Source organism: Lampetra fluviatilis, chromosome 7 (assembly GCF_964198595.1).
Source record: "Lampetra fluviatilis chromosome 7, kcLamFluv1.1, whole genome shotgun sequence".
NCBI classification, from domain to species: Eukaryota; Metazoa; Chordata; class Hyperoartia; order Petromyzontiformes; family Petromyzontidae; genus Lampetra; species Lampetra fluviatilis.
Genome location: NC_136281.1, coordinates 8,133,131 through 8,154,594, shown reverse-complemented (window position 1 = coordinate 8,154,594; position 21,464 = coordinate 8,133,131). Strand labels below are relative to the sequence as shown.

The 21,464-nt window shown below is 39.2% G+C and overlaps 1 protein-coding gene across 24 annotated transcripts in view; it reads left to right on the top strand.

The window, feature by feature from the left end:
- Positions 1–21,464, top strand: part of LOC144933525 (neurexin-1-like) — a 290,872-nt gene that overhangs the window by 181,522 nt on the left and 87,886 nt on the right. The window lies entirely within an intron of this gene.

Here is a 21,464-nt window from a genome sequence, read left to right as displayed (position 1 = left end):
ATACTTAGCTACTCTGCCAACATGTTGTCCAATTAAACCCACATTTCAAATTAGTTCATGGTTTATTGGACTTTGTGTGTAACTTTGGCCTATTTATATGGATAGCAGTGTGTACAATTATTTTAAAATAACATTGCATATGTAGTGAGTTCAACTGAGTCGCAGACGTACTCTTTGGAGGCATCACATTTATTAACACCAACACACGGGGTAACTGCCCCTTAACAGAATAACAACCTGTGGTGGTGACCACCAGGCTAACTACGCTAATCACACCGTAACTAGCTACAATGGACTTGGGTCCAGGTCTACGTGTTGGAGACTCGGTAGGACATAGAACGTGGACGAAGGTTTTTTCAGGATGAACAACAGCTCCGCTCCCTCTGGGATTCCCGGCTTATATCCTCTGCGGCGTGGCCAGCTCCACCCCTGGTCACGACCACCTTCGAGAACCCTCTAGCAGGATCTCGACCCAGGCCACGTGACCACCCCAAGCCCCTACCTGGGGCCCTTTGTAGACTTAACCAGTCACGTGTCCTCTCGCGTCAACCGGAGTGCCATGGCCTTTAGTCACCCCGTTCCTATGGCCGGCACTTCCACATCCTCTCCTGTAGAGGTCGGCACTGCACACAGAGCGTGGTGCCACCCAGCGCTATCATTCAGCGCTCACCGAGCCCCTCTAGGGCCGGTACTGCACCCACATCCAAGTGGTGTCCGCGATGTCGCTACACCGCACGCCGTGCCTGTCTAGGGCCGGCATCACACAGTGACATCCCGTGATGTCACTACACATATATGAGAGACTTTATATTGGAAATCTGCAATTGGCAAAGCTCAAACAGTAGTCGGTGTTGTTCGGCACAATGTCCAACGTTTCACTCGACGTGCTGGTAGCAGCTTGAGGAACTGAAAGCACATCGGTGATATACAGCACCACCGTGCAACCCGTAGTAGCCGGAATACTCTGCATCTTTATACGCTTGCTGTCCGCTCGTTTCGGTCCCCCTCTCTCAAGTTCATTAGTTTCAATATAATCTACACACACAGAGACGATGCATTTTGTATGTTGAACTTCCTATACGGAATTCATTAACATATTGCCACGGTGGCGAGATGTTAACTACTTCTTCTGGTATACAGCAGGTCGTGGGTTTGATCCTGACCCTGACCCCGACACCTGTATCTTTGGAGTTTGCATGAACAATGCTTTTTAGAGAATTAGTGGCACATTATCACACTTCCACCATGCATGTGTACTGTATATGCATGCAGGCCAATTATAGAATATTGCAATCGTAAAGTACTGTGTTTTGTTCGTATGCATTCCTTTCAATTTCTTAATTCTATACGCGTTGATGTACAAAAAAAGAGATAATGTCTACTCACGTGAATTACCATATTATACACGTATAGACAATTGCGTACATCAGGTTATGAAAGAGTGCCAACGCAGCAGTAATTGCACATCGTGCGCGTGCGTACGCATGCAAGCCATTAACCGTTTATTGTTATTTTTACGTTGATATTTCAGTGAGGTATTCCTTTACAGTTCTTTGCTCTATAAAGATGTGTGGCGTTAGCAAAAATTTTGATAGAAATTGGAACTCTCAGGTCCGCCATCTTGATGCAGAGCTCGGAGGTCCCTGGAGGCATCTTCTTGAGGAGGAGGAGGTGGTGGAGATGAAGGGCTCCCACATTGTTTTCTTGCTGCAATCTCACCGACGCCTCGGGGCAAGAGGGCAATCAGATTGTGTTTTCTGCAGTTTCATCAATTTGCATGCCCCCCCCCCCCAAAAAAAAAAAGAAATGCGCTTTCCCAAATGATTCCTTTGATATTTGGTTCTCTAAGTAGATGCAGTATATCTTTCATGTACGAATCAAGTTAGGTTTTTTCTGCCGTCAATTTTTTTTTTACGTGTTATCACACCATTTTGTCAGCATGAATTGTAGCATTTTCTCACAGTGAGAAGAAATGAATCGCGCCTCCATTTCAGGGTAACCTGAGCAAAGCTAACTAAAGATGTGATACAGTACATCTGCTTGCATTGCATGTGTGTGTGTGTGTACGTGAATTAATCATTATCATCATCATGCAGTCCGTCCCGAAGGACGGTGACCTCTCTTGCATCGGAAGTCGGTCATCCTCCGGCATCTTACACGGCTATTATGTTCGGTTCCTGTGAGTTTGCTTGTGACTGAGTAAGACCAGCGTTTGAACGGCACACACACCCTTTCACAGAGATCACATGCACAGTGGGTAGAGGGTAACTCCTGAGACCCAGCTTCACCGGTCGACACAGTGACCAACACTTCTAACCCTCGTCTTCCTAGCTTGTTGTACTTGAATTAGGCATGTGCTGATTCACCTCCCATTTTGTTTTTTGATGAATTGTCAAGATTCCGTTAACGCTCGTATTGAAAACATGTTTTGTTTGTATTGTGGATCTTGCATGTTACATCTCGTTTTGCGTAATACCTTTCCATTAGGCACAAGCCACACATAAATGTTATAGAAATTTACATCAACTGCAAATGTTTCATGTAATAAAATACACTCTAGCAGACAAGTCAAAGTGATTTCCTGGTAAAATAAGCATATTGAAGCTGTGGTAATTTCCTGTTTATAGCTTTGAGCAGTTATTGGAAATTCCACCTTCATGGGGGTGAGCTCATGAATGGGACAACCATTGCTGACTTCCCACAAAGTGTTACTAATTGTATCTACCCCGGTGGGATGATAGGCTTGCTTCTGATTGCAGTCTGCTTGGGCCAGACTGCAGCAGGCAGTGGACATCAATTTACATTCATTGTTTTTTAAATGGTCATCATTAATTGTAATCGCCTCCATTATGTACAGAATCATTTTACTTACCCTCGTGCTTTTAAGGGGTACATAAAGGCTGTCAATTAGCATATTTTTTTTGTTATTTTCGGTAACTGTCTCGAATAAAAAATAAAGAGAAATATGCACACGTGTCATAGCTCTGAAGTGTATGTAATTTTTGTTGTGAAGAACACAATGGAATGTTTTGTTCTATGTCAGATGTAAAATTGTACTTTCTCTTGGTTTAATCTGATATGCACAATTGACCTCTGGAATTTTAATACAGCATTTGTCTGTCAGATGCAGTGCGAAAATTTGATAGGAAAATTAATGGCATGCTGTGAGTGAGCGTGTACAGTGCATCATCAGTTGAAAATTTAATCTACTGCTGGCGGAAATTCTGGACTAATGCCAGCACCCTTGTTATTGTGTGCGGCTGTAATCCAGCTCACTGTCACACGTGTTCTAATTTCATAGCTGCATCTCCTCTTTGATCATTATTGTGTGTATATATGTTCTCTATTGGTCACTGTTTGACACAATTTTTTACCATTCTATAATTCCCTGTACTGCTGATTAGGCGATGATATGGCTTCTTATTTGTTCTTTACAAGCATGCCTCATTTCCCGTGCTTCCGAGATCGTCTCAAAGCAATGACCTTCCCACGATTTATTTGCATTTGTATTGTTCATTACCACGTTTGATGAAATTATGGACAGATAACATTTTTCAAGAGCTTAATGCATTCGAATTTTAATTTTCATGAAAATATTACTTTTAGATAAAAAAAAACAATCACACACGACATGTGATCTAAACATAATTGTTGTGTATGTTCACGCCTGAATAGTGTTAATAAAATAGTCGGTATCTATCTGTTCAAGCATGCAAGGAGCGGTGTCCATCTACATTGGTGGCACATTCGTGGTAACCCAGTAAACATGGAACGTTGAGCCAACTTTGGTCTGACAGTTCTAACCACATGCCAACGTTGGTCTGACAGTTCTCACCACATGCCAACGTTGCATGTTTTAGCAGATATTGGTGGAAATTCCACATTATTATAGCTTGGCCGTTTCTCGCAGCCTTCCGTGGTGCCGAGCTCTCTGCTATATTCATTTATTTATTTTCGAAATACTAATACAGAAGCAAAAGTATCTGGGATACACGTCCACCGAGTGATTGGTGCACACGTACACAGTCACTGTGTTCTCCAGCTGTGATCTAGGAAGCAGGAGTGAGATGAAGAGGGAGCAGAGAAGGAGTGAAGATGAAAGAGAAGGAAAGGGAGACAGGGCGATGTGAAATTGTGAAATTAGTCACTCGGCCAGAGCAGAAATTGATACCACCTCAGGTAATAGGGGTGAATTATTTGATAAACCGACTCATTTCATACGGTTATCACGTAACTCACTGCGTTTGGCCACACAACAAAATTGGAACCATTAAAGTTGTTTCTACCTTGGGTCGTGCTGATAAGTGAAATATCTAGACTGGGCACGTGGACTGAATATGGGAATCGTCAGATCAGGGACGTACCAAAGGAAAGGACCACATCTACCTGTATATAACATTTGCGATCCCTGCGAGCGTCGAGTTCCCTCTAATATTCCACCACATTCATCTGGCGTCATTACTCCGTCATGAGACTGGCTGTCTGCTGTTGATGAGACTGTGGCTTTCTTATCTGTCATCCCTTCTCAATTTTTAAAGTTTTCTTTATCCAAGTTTGGCCAATATCGCAATTGCAAAGAATGTAGTTTTATTTAAATTATGTATGGAGGGTTACATGACAATAATTTGACCAGATCGTTACGTGGTCTGGCCCGAAAATAAATGATGTAGCCTTGGTCTTTGTTGATAGGAACTGTGGCATAAGAAATGGGGAAATGTTCATAGGTAATGGTGAAGGTGAAGCCTAGCAATTGCTTGCTCATCTCACTGTTAGAGAGATCTCTTGATGGTAATTGGTCTACTCTTCCGCTCTGACCGGGTGTGTTGCAAGAGGTGGGAGTACCCACACTTTATTCCATCATATGCCACCTGCCAATCGGCTTACCTGTGGTGAAGCCATTTATACTGCTGAGTGAACAAAAGCAGTGAAGAATTAAGAAACGTGTCAACTGCCGCAACCCGGAGATCAAACCAGAATCCAATGGATTGCATGCCCAGTGTGCTCTCCATTGCACCACGGATATCCAAAAACAATCTCTTGCTTATTCTTGGTTCTTTCGGTAAAGTCACGTAGATAGAAAATAAAATAAAAATAATAAAATTAAATAAAATACAATTATTTTATTTTATCTTCTATCTACGTGACTTTACCGAAAGAACCAAGAATATGTATTGCTGCAGTCACGAAAGTTTTAAGTTAAAATCTCTTGCTTGCATGTTAGGATTTACTGTCCTTACTTTATAGTTGTGGCAGTGATACATCCTGCAAATATCTCGACGAAGCATTATGTACGTGTGTACACACTACTGAACACGATTGCCACCTCTCTCACATGCAGACTTCCATTTTACAATGATTACGTCTCAATGATGTCTGTGAGGCCCTTGGAGATACATTCTTAATTACAACTAAGAACTAGACGGCCTATTAGCTTGAGAAAATACATTGGAAAGGTGAGATAAAGTCTGTCAAGAACGTGTGAGATTGGCAAAATAAATACAAATGCATGCACGTATCTTTGTTGTCTCTCTGTTCCTCATCCTTATGCTCAATCACGTTTTAGCTCTTTATCTCTTCTCGCCCCCCTTCACTGGAACATTAAGCAGTCGTCTTCGTGAACTAGTTTCCGCTCCTCCCTCAAAACTCACTTTCCCCCCCCCCCCAGCTCATCTCACAACCTCCTAATAATTCTCTTTCTGCCGACAACTGTTCCTGCTCCTTCATAATATATCTCCCCATGGCTACCCACTCATTCCCCATCCATCCAACCCATTCATCATCATTTGCTCTCGTACATTTTTCTTTGACCTGATTCACGCATCATAGGTTCGCCCATTGTTCCCTCTCGTCTATTTTATTCACCTAAGCTTCGTCACATTCATGCGTACCCATTGTTAATTCTCTGTACAGCTCCTAGGGCAAGGCGCTACATAAATTATGATAATATGTTGCATATATTTATATGTATGACACACTTTCCTTTGTGTGTGCACGTTTGGAAATTGTTGTTGCTTTTGTCAGCCTGTAACTTTCCGCTGCTGGAAAAAGGCCCCCACCATTTTCTTCCATCCCCTCTTTTCCTTGTTCTTGTCCAGCCGTGGCCTCTGAATTCTATGATGTCATCTTACTGCTGCCATCTCTTCCACTGGCTTACAATGCTTCCTTTACCTTCTATCCAGATCCACGCTATTGTTAATCCAATTTAATTGGGACATTTGTAATTCTGTTCAAATGTGCCCTCAAGATTGTCACGATGGGCTCTTATTCCACATGACGTCGTGTAGATTGTTGGCAGATTAAAAGACTTGCTTTTTTAAATAATGTTTCCAACATGTTCTTATGCAAAACAGAATACAACGAATGTGCCCAGAGAGGATAGGTTATTTTTTTTATTAGTTTATATAACCCACAATGATGTTGATCAGAAACATGGACACCACAAAAGAACATGGAACAAAAGTAAAACCAAGTGTGCAAATGTTGTGATTTACACTGAGGCTTTGGTCATTTGGCCATACTTCACTATACTGAAGTATCTCCAAATAACCGTCATTACCCCCACGGTGTGGGGGTATGTGGCAATCCAGTAGTGGATTGACAAGGGGCTGTATGATGTATGGAGAGCACACAATGTTCTCGTGCGATGTTTTTGGTAAAGCGTAGTTCCGGGAGTAGCTCATGACTGGTGTGACGCGTCAATTTAAATTGAGTGGAAACATCTTGTTGATACACGCTTTAAGCCTACGTTGCATTGCCCGAGTGTTTTTCCAGTTTCAGAATTTTGCAATATTTCGTGCAGCATTTTTTACGATTTACTCTTTCACAAATATGTTACGTATAAAGCAATCTCTATTTAAGTGGAAACCAACATTTAATCCAAGAGCCTAAAATAAAGCAAAAGAGTGGCGTCTTGCTTTGTTGTCTATGAGTGGTGCTTGTAATGGAGGCCACTTGAAGTAACCTTCCAGCCGGATTGCTGCTCCATGTCATCTGGAAGTAATAAGGTTGTGTCTGTTGATGCATTGGTCTCTATGGCTCCCATTCTGACAAAGATTGCAAGGATTTTTTTTGTATTCTACAAATGAAAATCTTGACTGCATCTGCTGACAGTGTTCATGCTTGACTCGACAATAATCTTAAAATGTGTCTCAGTAGACACAAATAACAAACTATATAAACCATAACATCTAAACCTTTTTTTTACACGTAAATATGACACTTTAATTAAACATTAATCGTAATATGCTATCAGAATTATTTATCTAAATGTATATACTGTAATGTTGTCCTCCAATAAATCTGGACAGGGTGAACAAGTAGACCAAATACCCTCTAGAGAGGCCCTCTTGAGCTCCTCTATAGGAGCAGGCCCTTCCACCAGCGGTGGCATAGAAAATTCGCAGTACTGTCCCCTTACCCTGTGTTCGCAAAAATACCGATATGAGTAATTCCAAAGGTATTTTATTCCTAATTACTTGCACTCATGCAAGGACAGCAGTGTCTGCATATAAAATCCATATTATGTATTTAAAACGTTGAATGATAATTTAGTATGTTTGACGTTAACTCTTTCAACTTTGCATATAGAAAAATTACCCTTGACATTCCAAGTCTTGGGTCAAAATGTGCGTCTGGTCAATGTGAGTGATTAGGGTGTCCACATTTCCAGATGTTATGAATACTGTAGCAATTATTATTTTACTCTCTTGAGCTAGAAAACTGTGAAACTTGTATACACTTAACTCTGTTGCTCCTTTAAAATATCGTGTAACATCCTATGTTAATCTTGTAATGTTGTTGAATATTACTGAACCATTGCAGTCAATCATGGTCCATGCTGTTCATCATTTATGCAGTACAGGACAGCAATTTCTGAAGCCCAACTCCCACCTTCCTCTCACCTACATCCTTATAGTAGAAACCTGTTTCATTCATACAGTTAAAGGTAAACGTGCAGCTCTGCAATTGCTTGCTAATGGCACTGTTGACAGAACGCCTTCCTCTAGGAGTCTAGAGGGAGGGTCTGTATGGCATTTCATCAACTCTTGCACGCTGGTCATAATATCTTGGAAGAGGTGAGAGTACCCACAATGCAATCCACCATGTGTGATCTACCGATCGACGAACTGGTGTACCCATTTAGACTGCTGGGTGGACAGAGGAAGGGTATGGTGGGAGAATTTAATAAACTAGCCTATCGTTTCAACTGCTACCCCAGGAGATTGAACCGGCGACCTTTGGATTGCAACTCCATTGCCCCTACCGTTACACCATGGCAGTATCTCCTTTCATATATGTAGGTGGGAAGCAAAATATCTGTCAAGTGCAAAGGCGAATGAAACCCATATTTTTGCCTTTGTATTACATGACTGTAATTTCAATATAAGAAGGCAATCAGATATAATATTATCCATCTAGCCCCATGTATCTTGAACAAAGAAACACAATTTCCATTACAGCACTTCCTTAATTATGCCTAATGCCAAGGAGGAACTGTTTACTATTTATCTACAATTCTGCATTAATTACCATATACTACAACCACAGTTGCTACATGTGATTTAACCATTTATTGTCTAAGCAATAGACACTTAATGCTCGCTGGCTGTACAAGATATTTCGCATTGGGGATGTAGATATATTTCGTGAATTTCACAACATTCTAATGCAAATGTGAATTTTTTAAGTATGAAACACATATTTTATTATTTTAATGTCTTAATTATTACAAATATCATGAGAAATGTTCTCTTGACGGGATACTTATTTTCACCTTCAATGTTACAATGGTTGAATTGCAAATCAAATGTGGTACATTTATAATTTGACCGCATTACGTATATAAAAATTAAGACTTTGAGCTTTCGTAAATTACACTTTAATCTTCATGTGTACACTGAGCATTGCATTTTGGAACATTTTCATTAAAACACAAATACAAACAGCAGCATCAGTCATATCAACCATTTTTTGTCAATTCATGGAATGTTTATCCCTGTCATGCAGTGTGTAAACATACTGCCATACCCTAGGTCTGTTTGGGAGCAACATGTGATGGCGAACCTCACGTGAAATCTATACTGCAAATAAATCAACGTTATTTTGCAGAACCTCACTTCCATTGAGCTCGCTAGACAAGAACAAAATTGCCCCAAGCAGAGTTTTAAATAATTAAATACACATGCTCTCTCAAAGGGATGCTACCATAGAGTACAAAGGAACATAAATTAACCGCCCCCTATTTATTAATTATTTACTCCTCTTTCATCTGCAAAGATTACAATTTTTGTCATGTTTCTGTGGTTTACTTGTTTACAACCCTGCTGCCGATTAATCAACATCAGCCATATTCTGTCCACAGCTGGATGAAAGCATCCCTTTGCCGTCCACATTGGCTCATGATTCCGCGGTGCCACAATCCACGTCATTGCTCCATCTCCGCGGCGATCGTACTCTTGAGTGCATTCCCTCCCCAGCCATCGCTTCATCGCCAGTCTGATCCATCGGCCATGGTCCCTTCTAGCGGTGGTCGACACTCATTAGTAATGAGTGGCAGCCAAAATTAGGGAACACGCCTGAGAAAAGGTTCAACATGGAGATGGAGCGATGAAATCCACTCGCGTGTAGGAGCTAGATGGATTTTTCCATCACAAGACTCTGAGAGATGGCAATGGCTTGGGAAGGAATGCCTTCATACAAGAGTGGATAGATCATGGCCGTTGATGATGAGGAATGAAACTTTGTGATATTGACGTCATATTTTCTCTTCAATTATAGATCAATCCACATGACTCACATAATCACAATATCCAATTCTTAACATTTACTAAGAAGTGCAGTGAGCAGCCTCCAATATCACTATGAAGCTCAAAAAGAGCATTCAGAGACTTCGGTTTACCTCAGCTGAATATTACGATTCGCATTTCAATTAAATAGTCAAATATGTTTCTCATGTATTCATCTGAGAGTACCAACGCAGAAATAAAGCACCCTTGTGGCTCTGTCACAGTCAATAAACAGGTCACGTGTGGTGGGGTAGAGTGTGGCTATTCCCACCTCTTCCAAGCTATATGGCCACGATGGAAAGTAGACCAAAATACCACCCAGAGATGTTCTCTAGATTTCAGTCAAGTGTAGGCCCTTCTGCCAGCAGGGGCGTGAGCTAGAAATTGCAGGGCTGCACCTTTACCCTTCCATCAAACGTACAACAAGATGCAAGTCAGGATTGGAAGTGCCATAACAGTAATTCACACCCATCTCCACTTCAACGTGAGTGCCAGGAGGTGCCTGAGGACTTCACTTCCGCACCTGCGATTAACATGGTTGGCTACGTATGGCGCAAAAGAAGTTCAACATACATACAGAAGGTGCCATGTGTGGCAATTTCTCATGACCTCTTGGAATATTGAGGTCAAATAGTTTTGGGAAACATTGTCACATGCCACAATTTTAGCCAGTCGCTCCCATAATGACATGGTTGTGTGGGGACAGGAAACACATTGAGTCTGTTCCACCTTGTGATTTCAAGATTCAAATGTTTAACTGTGGATGAGTAGCTTTGTGACGTTTTATTGGAATGTCACAATGTTAACTTATTTTTTTCTATCTCAATGAAGTTGTAACAAATGTATTAACTTGTTTCTGTTCTTTTGATTGGATATGTGTATCAGTAGCCGTATTATTGCTGTAAACCGTTATTATAATTTTAAAATATATATTTACCAGCATTGGTGGGAATGTAAGAGTATTCATGAAGGAGGATTACAGTTAGATTTTTGCAGAAATATTAAGCTATCAACAGGCTTTATATTATATTATTTGGGTCTTTCAAGCTTTATATTGATTTCAGATTCTTTCCGTATTGTATTTTGTATCATTTTACATGGCCAAGGATGGATTTGGCCCACAAGCAACTTGATGCTTTCTCAGAAAACCGGTCTAGATTTGAGCGATCTCGTACTAAGCAAAGCCTAATTTCTAACTAGATTTATATTTGAGTCAATTAAGAGCTGGGGTTTTTTTTGTCACAGAGAGGGAATAACACAATCTGGCCAGTCTAAACATTGAGATTTTTCTTGTCGGTGATAGAAAATAACCACGTTATTATGTTTATATTGATGTGTTATCAATAATACCGAACTTTATTGCTTTTCACACACCATAATGAAATATATTCGTTACTAGCACTTGCTGATTGGTTAGATTTTTATTCTTATTTTTATTTACACCCAGAGGTAGATAAAATCCACAATTTTTACCTGCAGTTGTCATCTTATACCACTGAGGGACTGATATAAATTTGTATTAACTGCCTCACAATTTCATGGTTTCAGTTGAAAGAAAGACATACAGAATAACCGTCATTGAATGAACCAAACAGTAGAAGTTTCAGCTACATTATTCGATCTCAGACATACTATAAACATCTTGAAAATGGAATATCAAAAAAACTTGAAACCTGCATATATAGCCAAGAAAAACGCTTCACCAAAACTTGTTTTTGTAATTGGGCCTCTCAGAAAGCCTGAGAAGCCCTGCAGAATATTAGACCTGGGCTCTCATTGATTTTTATTCCAAAAATGTACTGCAAATGACTAAATTGGAATGAAACATAGCAACATCGGCTCTTTCTGTGAAAACATAGCAGGATAGGGCTGAAAAATATATATTTGAAATTTAGTGAGACTTTCCTGGGTAAGTGTGTGTAATAATACATACTAAGAGTAGTTTTCCTGGGTAAATAAATTATTATCTGACCTCATCATATAAGACTGAACTCAATTGGAAAATCAACATCATTTTCTTGTCAATGCTATGGTCGTATCAATTTATTTTTTAGGACCAATAAAGCACTTTCTATGCAGCTTCCAAATATGTAAATCTCTATCATTATTTTATGCCCTGATGAATGCCTGCATTGCTCCTTCAAGGTCATCATTCTAAACGGTTGTTGAGGCATTCGCTATTAAATCTTAACATGCTTTTGCAATTTTTCTGTCGTCTCCTATTGAAAGGTTATGGAATGTCTAATAGAACGTGTAACCTTCCTTGTACTGAAACATTGCTTGACATCCTATTTATTTGTAAGATTGTATCTGCTACTGTATGGATTATAAGATAATAGCTACATTGATCATCTTAAGAGAGTTGTATGACTTTTATGATTAATAAACATTATTTTTATGCCACCGTATATATGTCTGTAGTTAATTGGAGTAAAATATGGCATGTTAAAATCTCAACGTTTGATCATCACATTTTATATGCACAAGGTAATGTGAATTTTATTTAGTTTAGTATGAGCGTTTCAGTCGCTATGTTTCTATTAACATTCTTATTATAATAATAATTTGTTGTAATTACCCAGTCCTATTCAATTATTTGCATTCATTACTTCGTATTCAAATGGTTGCTCGGTTTCTTGGTGAGTGCATTATTCATTATTCCAGGAAAACACTTTTGCTCCGTTTTCCACTGACCTGTGGCCTCGTGTGATGTTATGGGTTGGTGTAGCATTAATCTATTAATTATTCACTGTGTGTAATTCAATTCTTTGATCAATTTATCAATCACAGCTGCTTTATGAATTCAACACGTTGAAAAATTACTTCCCACTTCCAAGATGCTATTTTTGTACACCCAAAACGTATGTTCATTAACACTGCAACATTTTTACGCATCACGTGAAACAAGTAATTTTAAGTATTTTTAATTATCCTTTGCTGCTGCTGATGCAGCAATGTGGAGGACAAAATTCCCTGTTTACCAGTATCATGCTTATTGTTAGAGTTGTCGATGGTTTGTTTAATTACTGCTTAAATTATTAAATCAGAACATGACCCTTTAATAGCAGTCCTTGTAAAAAATAATAACTAAGAGCTTCAATTTAAGATTGAGATATAACGACTTTCACAGAAGTCGTACCTTTTAGCAATTAACATAGCTTACTTACAGCAAGTGATGTAATTGATGTTGTAAAAGTGGATGAACAATAGCTTAGTATAGTAACATCGCACGAGTGACTATAAAACTAGCTACAGCATTTTATAAACTCTATCTCAGCATAATAAATAACATGTACCAATAAGTGAAGATTAATTGCCTGCTGTCAGATATAATGATGTAAGCATGAAATAAAGCCTGTGTCAATACCTCATAACAGACAACCCTCATATTTCATTTTGCTACTGAATGTCATGGATGGATTTTTTTTTACATCGCCGTAGCGAGCACTTCATTTCTAATATTAGACCCCAACCCTTTCTATGCTAATAGTATGTATTGCATCCAAATTGGGGTGATTGAATTATCTTTCATACGGATATTTCTTTTTTTTAAAGAAGCAATATATGTGACGGGTTTAATGTAATTTACAAAACAACCGATTACACGGTTAAGTTGTATTCCGTAACTGTGTAAATCATGTGTGATTTTTACACAATTTATTTAACATCTTCACACCCATAGATACTTAAAATAAATGCGTGCTACTTTGTAAAAATGACAATTATTCTCAAATTTGAAGACAATCATTATCAAATGTATTTTACAAAATCTCATAATAACCATAATTTTACAGATACAGTGATACTTTTTGTACTCGTTTCAACTAAACTTCATGTAAACTAAACCGCCTTGGGAATGATGCAGCTATCATTATGCTCTTGCTGTCTTCCTCTCTTCATTTCAAGTCAATTTATTGTAGCTGTCAGTTAAAAGTCAGAAATAAATTCACAAACTGCTACATTTGGCAGATGGCTGCTTGTTATCTAGTGTGGTGATCTACACTTCAGCAGGGAACTACATGATCTTGCACAGCTCTCTTCAGGGAATAAGAGCCAAGCGCTTGTTATGATGTCCGAACTGTCATGGGTAGAAATGATTTTTAGATGTGCATTTCAAATACACATCTTCAATATGCCTCACTTCTGAGAAACCATCTATATCACGCTTATTTTTCTAACAGCTTGATATTAATAATGATAAAGTGCCAAAACAGAGCAATTTAGTTAAATGTGTTGAGGCTTTTTTGTGCAAATTTAATACGTCGTTGTGAATTTTCCAAAGCTTGAATAACATTTTGCCTTCTTTTTTTTTGGCCAACCTACGTCCTGGAACTTTTTTTCCCCCTTCTCACAGCGTTCTAATTTGAGCCTCAAGAGAAGCAATCTGGTTAACTATCGATACAGGCTTCCTCCCATTCCCCTACCATGTTGGTGGTGTATATTTTAATAGGGCCACCCTCCCAGGAGTGTCTGTGCACTGAGACACAAGCTGGACAGATGGCCCCAGATCCTATCATTGCCGACACCTGCATTAGAGGCGCACAGGGTATTCTTAGTGTCAGTGACTCTAGTGATTTAATGTGATAAATTCTACCCCTCTGGAAAAGGCTGCAGCTCGCTGGTAGGCACATGCGAAACAGGTTTGTAAATTTACAATAATTGCGTTCCATCACAGTGTGGTTGCATTTACCAGGTTTTGGGGTGTATGCAATGTCCAGTCTTGTGTTTGTATGTAAGTAATATTACATGTATAAACGCAACATATTAATCGGTAAGTAAAACTTAATCCAAATTAAGTGGCTAGACTACATAATTAGTTTTTTTTTAATGAAAATGTAGGTGCTGCTCACCGCTGTTAGGGCTCCTTTGCCGGTAATGGAAATGTTAGATTACTGTGGTTGGAACCGCTCATTTGAAACAAATTATGTTTAGAAAGAGATAATTTTTTTAAAAAAGTATAAAATAGTATCATATTTGAGAAATGTACCGCTTCAAAAACAGTAGTTAAAAGTGTGTTGTACAGATTCAAGTGGCAAGTGATAATATTTGGCTTTAACAAATGACCCGTTACCCCTCACCACATACATTAGCGCTTTGCTGGTCTATCCAACAGAAGTGTAAGGGCAACGTTGACAAACTACTTTGTCATCCTGGATCTTAGATACAAGGGTTTTTATTACTGTATCTTTGTCCTTGAAAACAAACTCACAGAGCCAGGGGCAGTCAAAACGTGTTTTTTTTTTAAGCATGCAAAAAATTGCCGCATGCGTATGCGTTAATCATATAATACAGGGCATTGGTGTGGTTTTCTGCCTTAAAATAATGTCGTATGGTAAGAATTGTAAAAAATGTATACACGTTAAGACAGAGTGTTGATCATTTCTTGACTTAAAGCTTTCGTGACTGCAGGAATTCATATTCTTTGGGTCTTTCGGTAAAGTCACGTAGATAGGTTCAACTAAAATGACAAAAAAACTACGACGTTTCGATCGCAACACAAGCGGTCGTCTTCAGGAAAAAGACGGGTTAGCTTCCAAAGGCAAACTATTTATAATGGGTGTAGTGTGTTACAATGTATTTTTTTTAACGAAAACGTGACACACTTAACCAACGCAATGCCATTAAGTAGTAGTCACCTGTTAGGCATGCTGTTGATCATTGTTCAATTATTCATGGCGAGCAGCTCCACAATGCTGATATATACAAATTGCCATTCATCTTTTTGTTCGTCATGTTTGCACAGTGTTGGTCAATGGGAATCAATGTAGATCAGTTTCGAGTTTATAAACGTATGCGTTTTTTGCATACGTTTTCAAAATGCACTGTAGGTGTTTGTCTCCGGGTGGAGTGGCTTCTGTAAAAAAAAAGTGCATGTTGCAATCTTACAAAGAAAATCGCTGTGAACGTGGTTTCCTCTCCTAGAGCTCAGTGCACATAGCAAAGCAATGAGCGGCTTTGAATCAAGTGTGCCTTGCAACACATCGTATACAGAAGACTTGCATCAAAACTGCTTGACAGCTGCCATTTGATATCTTATCACGTTGTGAAATGCCATCAATAGCCAGGCAGCAATTCTCTCGTAAACTCACAGCAGCCGCTGCCGTGCTGAATGACTGTTTTATCGCAATGGCTGAGAATCAAGAGACTTTTGTCCATTTTTGAAATTCTCATAAATATTGGAACCCTGTGGACAATTGTATCTATACATATACAATTGCCACCTAAATTCCAATATCCTGAGTGTGCATATCGTGCTTATATATTATCACTCGATTTATTAGTGTATTGCGAACAGTCGAGGATAAAAAAAATATGTTGTAAATTCCTCCACATGGAAGCGTAATTTTGGCAGTGAGAGTTCAAAAAATCTATCTACAGTATAACACAGACTCTAGAGTATGTATATTTTTTCTCCCAAGAAAAAAAAAGAACTTGTTGTTTCACAATCAGTTTTTCTGGGTGAGGTAATACATTAGCTACCACCTGCCCGACGTAGTCAAATTTCATTGAAAGCATTCTAATTTCAAATTGCCATCACTGTCTTTTCTCATGCAATATACGTGCTTCATAAAAGCAACCCTGCGTTTTGTTCACCTAACCTCGCCGCCGTGAATTCTTGTCAAGGAGTAGCAGCTAACTTAAGATTGTCATTGTAATTGAAGCACTTTGCCAGGACGTGAAGATGATATGGATGCGGCTGCTCTGTTTGCGATGTCAGTTAGAGCTGACTCTATGTGGGTCGAGGTCACAGTGCTGTGACGCTAATTGGTATAAAGTATCTGTGCAGGAGCTGATAAGCAAAATAAAACTTGTATTCTACAGTGTCCGTCTCAAAACAAAGGCGGAAACACCTGGAGACTTGAGGTTCAGGACTACCCTACTCCTAAATTTCGATGTTAAGCTTTCGTGACTGCAGGGATTCATCTTCTTGGTTCTTTCGGTAAAGTCACGTAGAAGGGAAATAATAAAATAATAAAAATAAAACATAATAAAATACCCTAAAATACCCTACTCCTGTTGCACATTGAAGGGCATCTTGGACACTGATTGTCAGATCACAGCGCTGATTTCACATTCTTATATTCATGCATATAATTGTTTTTATATTTGAACTGCGCTAAGGTTAAGTTAACATTGTCTATTTACATGTAATTTGGGTGGAGTGGTGGCATTGTCATTAGCACACTATGTTGTGAACCCCATGACCTTAGTCCCATTCTCAGCCAGAGGAGGATAATTTCTGAAATGGTTCTGGGACCTCCCCTCTTCATCATTCTGCATTGACCAGGATGGTGAAGTACAGTTAAATCTACCCCATGACACAGTATGGGTAGGACTTCATCCTGAATTGATTAAGGTCTGAAATTGTTCTTTATTATGCATGAATTGTTTGTTTCTTGCTTTCATCACCAATATGTTTTGATGCTTTTGTCAATGCTATACAATGCTTAGAATCAAGCAAATTGTTTATTTGCTGTGATTTACAATTGTTGTAATGAATAATGGTTAAGTTATACTTATACTTATTTACTGGGTATTCCTTGAAAAAGATACTTTCATTCGCAGTGGGATGTGACCTACATATAAAGGAAATGCAAATTATGACATTAACACATTTGATACTAATACATTGACATCCAAAATTACTTTCCAAAATGTATATATGTATACATATATGGTTTAGTGCAGCATATAAAGGAGATTTGTATCTTCAGTGAAAATGTGTTTATGTATATATCTCTCTGTATTCTAAAACGACTTATCAATAACGCAAAGCAAATTCGGATATATCTCGTGCTTTTATCAGCATTTTCAAGCTTAACTGATTATCTTGGTTAACATTTGATTCAACTAGTATATAAATCAAATCCTGCTAACTTAAAAAATACCACAAAATGTTGAAAATTGATCTTTCTGTATCTTACGAAGTCATACAGTTGGTTGTGAAACAACTGTGAATTTTAGAGTCTGCAAAAATAGAAAATAAAGTGCAACAAAACTCAGAATCCCGATTTCAAACTTAAAATTTATTATCAATTCTACCCCCTGCAACACATTAATCTGATATTCTTAGGTTTTTTCGGTAAAGTCACTTAGGTAAAACAATTAACATTTAAATTAATAAAAGTAAAAAAAAACCTAAGAATATGAGTCCTCGCAGTCACGAAAGCTTCAAATGTGGACTTTAATTTGATACAAATGTTAACTTCTCTCATCTTTTATGTGCCCGGTGTCGACCGTTGGCCCATAGATGCGTACGGTATTATCTAAAGTCATTATAAGCCAACTGTGAGCTGCTGGAGCCCACTGTTATGGAACAGCACAGCATGGTTAGTTGTCACATGGACCTTTTGTGTATTGACAAAATATACCCCCGCCTTCAAAGCATCAATGACCATGGCTGCAATGTGTGATCAGCTTTTCAGAAAAGCAAGAGACCTTAAAGTATAGGTAATCCCTAGAGGTGAAGTGCAAGGACAAAGGCTCAGGTTCACAGTTTGAGGTTACTGCTGTATTTTTGGGATCCTATAAACCCTCGTGGCCTCATTGTGTGTGCGTGCACGTGTGCTTGTGGGGCAGTGGTAGTGCAGTGGTTAGTGCTGCACTGCGCTGTCAACCCAGTGACCCGAGTTCAATTCCTGCTCATGACAAATAACAGTGCCGAATATTTTAACCGGTCCTTGGCCTCCTCCAGTTAGACTTCAATGAGTAGCCTTCTCGTGTGCCGTGCCGACTTTCATAGGTGCTCGCTAACAGCACTTATCCGAATAATCTTTTAAAGGCTCCATGGGAGATCTTTGTCTTTGTGTATTGCAAAAGTCACTTTTTTCAGACAGGTTAAGAAAAGAAAATTGACTTGAGCAGGAGACGTTGCTCGAAGGGATCATGGCCGATGGTCAAGAGTAATAGTTGAGCGGCAGCCGAGGGATGAAGCACATCCAAGAGGACACGCTTCGGGGAGAGGGTGCGATGAGATTAACCCGTGATGGAGGTTCTCGGTACACTATTACATCGCTGAATCGTGAGAGATGGTGGCAGCTTTGGGAGGCCTTCAAACAGCAGTGGATTGATCATTGCTGCCGATGATGATGATAAAAAGTAAGATTTGAGAAATTTTGCATATCTGTGGATTTTTTGATAAGTTGTAGAGATTGTCGAACACATTCGTTCCCTAGTTCACTTTTAATTTATGTGGACATGATGCTCTTTTGAGGGTACAATTATTAAAATAAAGTAGCCACCTCCATTTCTAGTTGTTACATTTCAGATTGCTACTTGTTATTAAATGTAATGCAATGAAAAGCATTTATCAGCACGTGTTGACATTTGCATTTTTGGAATGTGGGTTGGGAATCATGGTAGCACAGCGACGAGCAGGTATATTAATGGCATTTGATAAAGCACAGCACCTTAGTGCCTTGTTAAATACTGTACATTGAAATCTTCTGTGTTACATATATAAGTGTATTTCATCTCGGTATATATTTGCACTCAACGTATAATCCACCATTGCCTTCTTTCTGAATGCTGTGCTCTCAATCACCCTTACGTCATACTTGAAGGCTACGTACCAAGCCTCAGCGCACACAATATTGGTTGCAATGGGGCATGGTGAGTATAGACGTATATAAAGTCATACAGTGGACACAACTAAGATATATTGCTCCTGAAAAATTAAGTAGGATGTGTAATTTAGATTAGTCTTATTCCTTCTAAATTCGAGATTTTACATTTAATTACCCTCGTAAAAGATGGGCACATTTGCTTAACGCTTGTAAACGTAAACATTTGTGAAATAAATAAGGATTTAAATACACGTGAGGAGGAGCATTGCAAACTGCACCGGTGACCTGAGTTTTTGGAAACCGGTTACCTGAGTTCGATTTCCGATCACGGCTAACATCAGGAGCGAGTGACACCCAAACTGGTCCCGAGCCCCCACTTCACCAACCCGTGCCGAATGTCTTATTGACATCTGGTCAAACAACCCTCCTCCCCCCTCCCCCATGAGTGAAACAGCACAGGACTTCCTTCATCCAGTAGTGGATTGACAAAGAGCAGTGTTGTGTTTCATTAATGTGTTAGATAGACGTGGAAAACTACGTTACATCACTTGTCAGGAAGGTTTTTATTCTAAGTGCGCTGGATGACATTGCTGCTTTTCAGTTTGAGTATTTGGCAGCTATACATTTCCATGTGATAAGCCACTTCGTTGAGCTATCATTTGTGGCCAGGTCACTTCTGAAAAAGAGCCATAGAGCTGGTAAAATAAATATAGTTTCGTTTAGTGTTATTGAAAAAAAAAGACAGAATCGTGTAGCTTTATCGCTTTAGTTTGATGCTTTTAATGGTGCCAACCTCTAATGCATTCAGTATATGGACAGAACACGTCTACGTTGTATCCTTTAGTCATGTGATAGAGATGTCCTGCACGAGTGCATTATCTGGAGACATCGGCACTTGTTCTTGCAGTCTGGCTGAAGCTTGGGTGCCATGCCAGAGTTGTATAGTTTTGCATTTCAAGGGAAGCAAAAATAATTCATAAACTATGCACACACAACACAGCTGTGGCCATGAAATATTTATTATGTCATGAATAATCTTCTGCTGAGCTATAAACTATACGGAAACACAAAGAAAAGCAACATTCTTAAGGGCAACTTTTTTTATGTTTTCGTGCGCCAATATAAAGCTAATTGTTTAAAGGATGTTTTGAATAATCTTGGGAACAAAAACATCGCTACTGCTTCAGGTGACAAGTAATTAGTTGTCACGCGAGTTGAAAGTATACTGCTAGAAATGTTAATTGAAAGGACATGTACGCCTTTTATTACAACTCCAGAAAATGCATTTATTTCAATGAACTAAATCAGTCCAGTCAAAGTGTACGCATACAATATAGATAGATTAAAGGTACATAAAATGTTGCAAGAAGATAAGGTGCTGCTATCATGTGTCTCTCATGCACAAAATATATGGTTCGTGTACCAACAAGCCCTTTCCAGCTCAACTCTCTTTTGGAATGCAATAGCCAACATTGTTTCGGCACTTGTAAATGCGAGCCATAATAAAGACAAATATCCCCTGTAAATCCTTAACAGATTTCTGGGGCAAGTACTGTTAGAAAGCACCTTTGAAGGCCAGCACCACATCCAATCGTCCGTGGCCAGGTTTACACACCCAGGTACTCATTTGAAGCTAGTTTTACCAGCAGGTACTCAAATGAGAACCATAATTCACACACACACATATGTTTACATTGTGCATCACTACCTTCAAGAAGTTACTTTGACATTACCGTTAAATTCGATTCATTTTCGTATGTATTGCACTTTGTAAAAATGTAGCATTAAGCGCAATCGCGTGGTGCATTATCCGCTTGCTTCATCGCTGTCAGGTATTGCATAGTTTAAATACATTCTTAACTGATTGCGCTGCAAATGCCTGTCGCCTTTACATGTTATTTTATGCCTCTGACCTGCAATTACATGAGCACCATGAATGATAGATGAGGAGCTCCTGCCAGGATGTGTGCACTCAGATCAGAAGCGCAAGGGAATGTATCTCCTGCTCACACCACATCCGCCTTCAGACTTGCCATTGGCGGCGAGGTAGTGTTATCTCACCGGCGGTGTTGTCCAGTTTCTCCGTTACTGCATTGTCAAATCGTTTCTTACA